Genomic DNA, 9,116 nt, shown 5'->3' with positions numbered 1-9,116 from the left:
TTCAAAATATTCTCAGACAGAAAATTTGGGTTTTCTTTTCCAGATAAACTGAACATCAGTAAGGAAAAAGAAAGTTCATCAATCACTCTAGAACAGTGTTTCCCAAACTTTTGACATATGTGTACCCCTTCTATAATTTTCGTAACACTGAGTACCCCTCATACTCATGAGAACGTAGAATTAGGCGCAGCTAAGCACGGTGCAGTGCATATCCCCACCAAACTCCGGTGCAACGCGTACCCACACCAAACTCTTCCCGTACCCCTGGGGGTACGCGTACCACACTTTGGGAGATACTGCTCTAGAACAATGCCCTGCAGGCCGAAGCTGGCCCACAACCTGTTTTGTACATGAACTTCTATTGCAAGCTCCCACACAGCAAAAGAAACCATCAACAAAATGAAAAGGGAACGCACTATATAGGAGAAAATACTTGTCAGTGATATATCTGATAAAGGGTTAATTTCCAAAATGTATAAAGAATATACAACTCTACAGCAGGAAGACAAAAAATCCAAATAAAAAATGGGCAAAGGACCCTGGCCAGTGTAGCTCAGTTGGTGGGGCATTGTCTTCTGTACCAAAAGGTTGCTGGTTCAATTCCTGGTCAGAGCACTGGCCCAGGTTGCAGGTTCAATCCCAGGTAGGGGGTGTGCAGGAGACAGCTGATCAATGATCTGCCCTCACATAGGTGTTTTTTTCTCTCCATCTCCCTTCCACTCTCTCTAAAAATCAATAATAATAAAAAAACACCCCACTTTAAAAAACAAAGAGAATGGGCTGCAAACCTAAACAGACACTTCTCCAAAGAGGACATACTTGTGGCCAAGAGACATATGAAAAAATACTCATCATCATTAATCATCAGAGAGATGCAAATTAAAACTACTATGAGGCATCACCTTACACTTGCAAAATGGCTATCATCAATAAATCAACTAATAAGTGCTGGTGAGGATGTGGAGAGAAGGGAACCCTTGTGCACTGTTGCTGAGAATGCAGACTGGCACTGCCACTGTGGAGAACACATTACCCTACTTCCAAGCATTATTCCTATTTTATTCCTCCTACTAACTCCATTGTCAGTGCTTTACTATGCCTATCCCACAACATATTGGTAGAAAGATATATTGCTCTCCATCCCTCTTGTACCTAAAACTGTTAGAGATAAGTTTAAGATATGGGCCAGGAACTTTTTTTTATCACATAGATAAATTAATGATTTGAATTAAATCTAATTCAAATTAAGCTTGATTTCACACTTCGTTCAAAATACTATAAAAATCCTGAAGTCAAGATATTATTTCAGTAAATGTAGAATAGTAGCATTTATGAAGTGTTTTCTATCCTGCTTTCTTCAACCCTGTAGCATATTGGCCTTCAATCACCAAATTACCTGCAAATGTTTGCCTTAGTTATGTGTGGCACTGTGCTAGTATTCATACTAACAGTTAATATTTATGAAGATCTCATTATATGTGCTAAAAATGTTACATAGATCACCTCATTTAATCTTCTCAGCAATCTTAAAAGGTATGCACTGTTATTAAGCCCATTTTAGAGATAAGAAAACTGATGCTTACTGCAGCTAAAAAACTTGCACTGTCATACACTTGACAAAAGGCCTAGTCCAGTGGTTGGCAAACTCATTAGTCAACAGAGCCAACTATCAACAGTACAAGGATTGAAATTTCTTTCGAGAGCCAACATTTTTAAACTTCAACTTCTTTTAACATCACTTCTTCAAAATAGATTCGCCCAGGCCGTGGCATTTTGTGGAAGAGCCACACTCCAGGGGCCAAAGAGCTGCCATGTGGCTTGTGAGCCGCAGTTTGCCGATCATGGGCCTAGTCATTTGAATTCCAAGTCTGTACTTGAACCATTGTCCTAACCTGAAATATAATAGGTAATGTTTGAAGGTATCTATTGTTTATATTTTCATAAGTCTAATTTGATGTTTCGCTCAGTTTAGTTTTGAAATGACTAAGGGTTACTCTATTTTAGAAAGTACCTAGAGAAAATAATATCCTATGCTACTGAGCTGAAGGTTTACCATATACCAACTGCTATGCAGGGTCAGGATTACTATGACATTGTTGCCTTACCAACCACAAGATAATGGAACGAATGCAACAAATAACTGTAGCTTAGAAGGTAAAGTGGTACCTAAAATCACTATATATATGAAAAAAAATATATATATATAATGCTTCTGTTTCACAGTGTCCTGTTACTTCTGCAATATTTCTTCAGTTATGCCTAAATAAAAGAGCTGAAGATAAGTTCCCTAGGTCTTTCTGAATAAAAAGCCTAAAGACAATCGTGCTGTGGTTTTTGAAAAAAAAAATATTAACTTTTTCATTTTAATGCCCACCTAGCAGAGAGATACTGATTACACAGTAGAAAAAAAAGATTATCAAGAAAATATGCCCTCTATTAGCAAAATATGGCCATAAAGTTTTCTTTTAGTGCATTTCTGCTCATGTATGTATAGTTTATTTTAATTAAGAAAGCTAGGAGCCCACATTTTTATTTGTAACACTGTCACTAAACAGTTGTAGGATGGCAGGCATCTCTGGGAATTCCTAGACTTCGAGTTTCTCTCCATTAAATACAAGCTGACCTTGATACCTCTTGGATACCTCTGAGGGTCAATGATTCCAGGCAGTATAGGAGAGCCGCTGAAATAATCTACAAGATAAAATAGTTATTACTCGGGGTTATAGTAAGCTGATGAGGACTCTGGAAGGCTGCGAATATTATTAAATATTTATTTTAATCACTAAAAGTACAAATAAAGTATGAAAGATGCTCAATTACTTCATCCTAACCCCCTCCATGGGCCTGGAGATTGCCTGCATCTTTAATAGAGTTTCTGTACATGGTTCCTAACTCAAGCACTTAGGTCTCTCTGATCATGAGCTTTTTCTGGACATTGGAGCATGCCAGCCAGAGGCGATGGAGAGTTAATGCCTGCAGAGAGAGGAAGATGGAGCATAAGTACACCCAACTCTTCACTCCGTGGTGGGAAAATTCTGAAATGTGCTCTATACAGGCTCTTAGAAGGTCCCCACGGAATTTAAGCACTACTTTCCCACAAGACCCTGAACATTAATACACCCTTCTTGGGATTTCTTCTTTTGCTTGTCTCCCTTTCCCGCTCCTTCTCTGCAATTCCTGGGACCCCATACCAAATGAATTCTTTCCACCCACATCTTTTAAAAATATATTTTCATTTTTATTGATTTCAGAGAGAGGAAAAGAGAGGGAGAGAAAGGTAGAAACAACAATAATGGAAAATAATCCGCTGCCTCCTGCATGCCCCACACTGGGGATGGACCCCGCAACCTGAGCATGTGTCCTAACTGGGAATCAAACTGTGACCCCCAGGCTCTCAGGTATGCAGGCCAGGCTCCACCCACATCTTTATCTCAGGATCTGCTTTGGGATCAACCTCATCTAAGATATTGTACATGGTCTGAAGGGCAGCTCAGAATTTCTTAAAAGGTCAAGCAATGGGGAAAAAATAAATAAATTTTTAAAAACGTTAGATTCAAGACAAGAATCATCGATGGCTGCTAAAACTAATGTGTGTTTTATGAGTAACAAAATATTTACATACTGTCAAATTATCTTCCACAATACAATGATCAAATGCAAAGGGGAAAATAGTAACTTTTCAGTGAAGACACATGGCAAACAACACTTAAGGATGGCAGGCATAACAGTCCCCCACTACACTCACCACCACCACCACCACAAGAACTTTAAAGATGGAGAAAGTGAGCATGAGCCAAGGAACGTTTGCAGCTTCAAGAATCTTGAAAAGGCCGAAGCCGGTTTGGCTCAATGGAGAGAGCATTGGCCTGCAGAATGAAAGGTCCTGGGTTCGATTCAGGTCAAGGGCATGTACCTTGGTTGCTGGCACATCCCCAGTAGGGGTTGTGCAGGAGGCAGATGGTCAATGATTCTCTCTCATCGATGTTTCTAACTCTCTATTCCTCTCCCTCTCTGTAAAAAAAATCAATAAAATATATATATATTTTAAAAGAATATGGAAAAGGCAAAGAAACAATTCCTTCCTAGACCCTCCAGAAAGAAAAAAGCCCTAGCAACACTGTTAACCAAGGACCAAAGTTAACAAAATCTGTCACGGGGAAAATAAAATTGTGAACCTTAAGGTGAAGCACTGAGAAGAATATCAAGTCTATGATATTCCTGTCATAAAACACACAACCTGAATCAAATCAAAAGAACAGATAAACCCAAAATGAGAGACTCTCTATAAAATAGCTGACATGTACTCGTAAAAAAAAAAAAAAAAATCAAAGTCATAAAAAACAAGGAAGGACTGAAACTCTTCCAGATTAAAGATCATTTAAACCTTTGTGGAATACATGATCCCAGTGTTCATTTTTCTATAAAGGACTTAATAGGGACAATTGGTGAAATTTGAGTGAGATCTTCAGATGACAATTTCGCTATGGTTATGATTGTCCTTTACACCTGAATATTTCCATATTTATATGTATTATATGAATACAGAGAGAAAGTTGCTTGTCAATATTTTGAGAATTTGATTGAAAATACATAGCAATTATTTGTACTATTTTTGCAACTTTTTTTTGTATGTTTGAGCTATGTCAAAATATTTTTCAAATAAAATTTTAGATGTATTAATTATAAAAATACATGTGTTGACTTAACATGAAAGTTTCAAGATTATCATGATGTATTCTAACTCTAAAAGAGAGCAATTTTCATGTTTTTAAATTAAGTCCTTTCAACAAATATTTATTTGGTATCTGCCATGTGCCACATCTACTAACTATAAAAACACATAAAAAAATCCCAATGTTTATGAAACATTTTGTGAGACCTGAGATCTTATGGTGTCAGTGAGTAATTTGTCAGGTTCTTAATCATATTTTCTTTAAAAAAATTTTTTTTTGATATTTCACAAAGAGGAAAAGAAAGGGATAGATAGTTAGAAATATCATTGAGAGAGAAACACCGATCAGCTGCCTCCTATACACCTCCTACTGGGGATGTGCCTGCAATCAAGGTATATACACTTGACTGGAATTGAACCGGGGATCTTTCAGTCCACAGGCCGATGCTCTATCCACTGAGCCAAACCGGTTAGGGCTCTTAAACATATTTTCAGTAGTTTTAAATATTCTTCCAATGAAAATAATTCAAACAACTTCTTTAGCCTCAATATTGTCCCTCAACAGAATTTTCACAGCTATGACTTATATTTGAGTCATTCAAAAGATTTCTGGAAATCTACATTTTGATCATATTTTTCAAGTTGACTAACATAAGAGTATATTCTTTATCATAGTATTTTCTGACTTGCAACTGATTGCTAACCCCTAAATGCATTTGTTTCTAATTCTAGAATGTATTTTATGTATGTAGATTTTTAAAAATTTTAGTTCAATTTATTGCTTTTATTATTATTGCATTCTTTCACTGTGAACAAATTCTCTCATTATATATAGTATCAATATTATCCACTTAGCTAAGAAAAAAACACTCAATGCAAATGTAATTTTTAAAAAGTGATTTTGGGGAAAAGTTGCTAGGTATAGGAGAAGAGTCCACAAGAGAGACCAGTAGTAAAGATGGATCAGAAAAAGTAATGTAAAACTATTTTGGAAAGAAATAAAAATGGATTTTTAAAAATTTAGCTTTACTTTTAAAGTATTACAGATGTCCCTTTTTCCCCATTCACCCCCTCCACTGTGTACCCACTCTTCTCAGGCCTTCACCACAATATTGTCTGTTCATGGGCTATGCATATATGCATATAATTACCTAGTTAATATCTCCCCTCCCCCTACCCCCGCCTTCCCTCTGAGATTTATCAGTCTGTTCCATGCTTCTATGTCTCTGAATCTATTTCATTCATCAGTTTATTTTATTTATTAGACTCCACGTATGAGTGAGATCAAGTGATACTGATCTTTCTCTGACTGGCTTATTTCCCAAGGCCAAACACATCGCAGAAGAGCCAACTGGGTGAAGCACAGGGAGATCATGAGCTCTTTGGGAAACAACAAATGCTTATGGCTTCCCTGCTAGGCAACTGCTGAGGGTTTCGGTGCCTGCTTTGGAGTAGAGACAGAGGAGCAGAAGCTATTGCACTTAATTCCCAGGCACCATCCACTTAATATCTTCGCTGACAGAGTGTTTGGGTGTGAATGTGTATTGAGAGGTCCTTTGGTGGGATACTGATTAAACTTTAGAAATAAATATGTAACCTTTCATTGTTGACACATGTGTGTATACCATTTCTCTGTTCACATCAGTGTTTCCCACAAGACGGAAACCTATCTAAATCCTCTGAGTGACAAAGGAATCATCACCATCATAGCCATCATCATCATTGCTCATCTTTTGGGGAGAGTCATGTGACAGTCACTGTTTTAAGGACCCTACATGTGTATCCTAATATATATAAAGAGCTAGGTGGTGTCACGACCAAACAGGCAACTGGTCACCATGAAATGCATGGAGCACCTCTTGGTCGCCTCTCTCCCCCAGCCCCTCAGTTGCTCACCATGAGGGGGGGTTGGCAGCAGGGCAGGACTGGGGACAGTTGAGCGGTGGTGGCGGGCTGCTTTGTGGGGTGTCAGTGAGCTTAGCGGAACATTCACCCAGGCAGCAGCGAGTTTCACAAAGCAGTCTTGGAGCGGGGGAGTTTGCTGGAGCAGTTGTGGGGTGGGGGTGGGGGGCTCTTGGAACAGTGGCAGGGTGGGAGGAGTTTCACTGAGCGTCCAGCAGCGAGCTTCCCAGGGTGGCAGCAAGCTTCACAGAACCGTCCAGGGGTGGGGAGGTGGGGGAGCTTCACAGAGCAGTGGAGGGGCCACAAGCACTGCGGAGCAAACTGGAGCGGGGAGTTTCACATAGCACTGCAGGGTGGCAGAGTCCATGCGACGGAGGCCATGCTAGGCCTAGGGACCCTAACCGCACACGATTTCACGTGCGCTGGGCCTCTAGTCTATTATAAAGCTGGGGGGGGGGGGGATACCATCTTCGGTTTTAACAAGAGGAATCTGAGTTTCAGAGAACATAGTAAGTTATCTAGGGTCAAACAGCTACTGAGTGTCGGAGTCAGGACTGAAATATAGGCACCTGAGATGTATACATAAATAGAAGAACGTGTCCTCATCCGCTACACTGCACTGTCAGTCTGTTCTGAGGGAGTTATCTGAAGCAAGCCAAGAGAATCTCTGAGTCATTCACATGGAGCCCTGACATACCAAGAGTTGCTTGTGCCCTACCTAAAAGCTGCATGCTATTTGAGATAATACACTTGCTTATTGTCTTCCTTATTTGTATGTGATGCAAAGTTTTTTTTTTCACTTGCAGCTGAAGGAAAGTCCTCTTCCAAGATACCCTTTTTCATACTCCTCTGTCGTCCCTCAGCTTCTCCGTAGAGCTGAAAATATAGGTGTTGTTTGGACATCTAGTCTGGGTTCCCGAGAATGATAATTTTGGTTCTTTCTCCTTGTGTTTTAATTCCCTGGTGTATCAATAGTATATATTAATATTTTATGCCATTGGAGAGTGTTCTTTACTTACTATGAACACTCTACTCCTATCTACATTTTTAATATGTGCTCTATCTACTCTCTATAATGTTCACACTTTGCTTTCAGTGTTATCATTTTAGTTTCTGCAACACTATAAGATTTGACAATGTCTTATGATTTTACTAGCAAATCTTGAAAAATGAAAAACTCCTTTGAGTAAGAGCATATAAACTTTTAATGCTTTTAAAATTTTTATTTTAGTTTGATTTCTTGGCTGACACTATCTTACTGGGTTTTATTATAGATTATAGTCTTGTTCAGTAATGACATACATTTTAGTGTAGAAACTTTTCAATGGTAAATCATAGTTAGCAACACAAACACACCATAAATTTAATTAAAGGATTACAAAAATTTGCATACTTCATATGGGTCACTAACTTCTTCAGGTTTCTTCATAAGCATATGAAATATTTATAGACAGATCTTTCTAAGAAGGATTCTGGTTGTGAGGGAAAAAATTTTTCCCCTAAATTTCCACAGCATCTTATAAACGTAATTTTCTAAATTAGGCAAACATGTGCATAATATGTGGCTCATTATGCAAATAGAAGTGTCAAGCCAGATGATTGTATAACTTTTAAAGTAAACTCACACCACCTACCTTCTACTAACAGCTTATAAGTAAATAAAAGTAATACTTTTTCATAGTAAATATTCAAAAAAATTGAAAATTAATGTCAAATTATTTATGAAGAAGGGTATACAATTGGTAAATTGAACTCTGAGGGATTAGATGGGAATTCTAAAAAGAACACTATTCTTCAAACTACTGTTTTTGAAACTTCATTCTGACAGATAATTATTGGCTTAATTCTTCTCTTCTAAAGTGAATTCTAAGAACGCAATTGGTATACAGCGAGGTTACATCAGCTATTTGAATTTCTAATCCCAAAATGCAAATACGATGTTAAAGAATTATTTTATAATGTGTAGTGGTGTTTCTCTCTCTTCCGCATCCAGCATGGAAAAGGAATGAGTCTGGTTGCTGAGTGGAGGAGCTGGGGATTAAGAAATTAAAGAAAGAGGCAGAAATAGAAATAAGCTGGGAGCTAGGTGGGAAGCCATTCTCTCTGAGGGAGAGGCAGTGAGCACCTGAGTCCACACAGCGCATTTATTTTTATAGGATCAAAGGAGCTTATTTGCATTCTTAAGTAGGCCCTAGCATTACTGGATTTACATATCTAGACCCAACCCTGCTGACACCTGGTCAAAGGTAAGTCAGAACTGAATAGGGGGTAGTGTAGCCATGACTGGGCTCTGCCAGTCGCCTCAGGCTCAGCTGACAATTTAAAGAAATGTCCATGTGCCTACCCAGGGGGCCCTCTCCAATAGTGTCTAGACAAAGAGGTATTCATAATTTTTGGCTAATTCTTAATGACTACTCTTTCTGATATCCCCATGAGAGTTTAAAACATATACAAGAATGAGAAATGTGGAGTCAGGGTTTCTCAGTTCTTCCCAGCACAGAATAATATAAGCCAGTGATTTCCAAAGTGTGGTCTTCAGACA

The sequence above is a fragment of the Pipistrellus hanaki genome (assembly GCF_964339955.1).
Source record: "Pipistrellus hanaki genome assembly, chromosome: X".
NCBI lineage: Eukaryota > Metazoa > Chordata > Mammalia > Chiroptera > Vespertilionidae > Pipistrellus > Pipistrellus hanaki.
The sequence above is the reverse complement of the archived record's forward strand: the minus strand, read 5'-3'. Positions refer to the sequence as shown.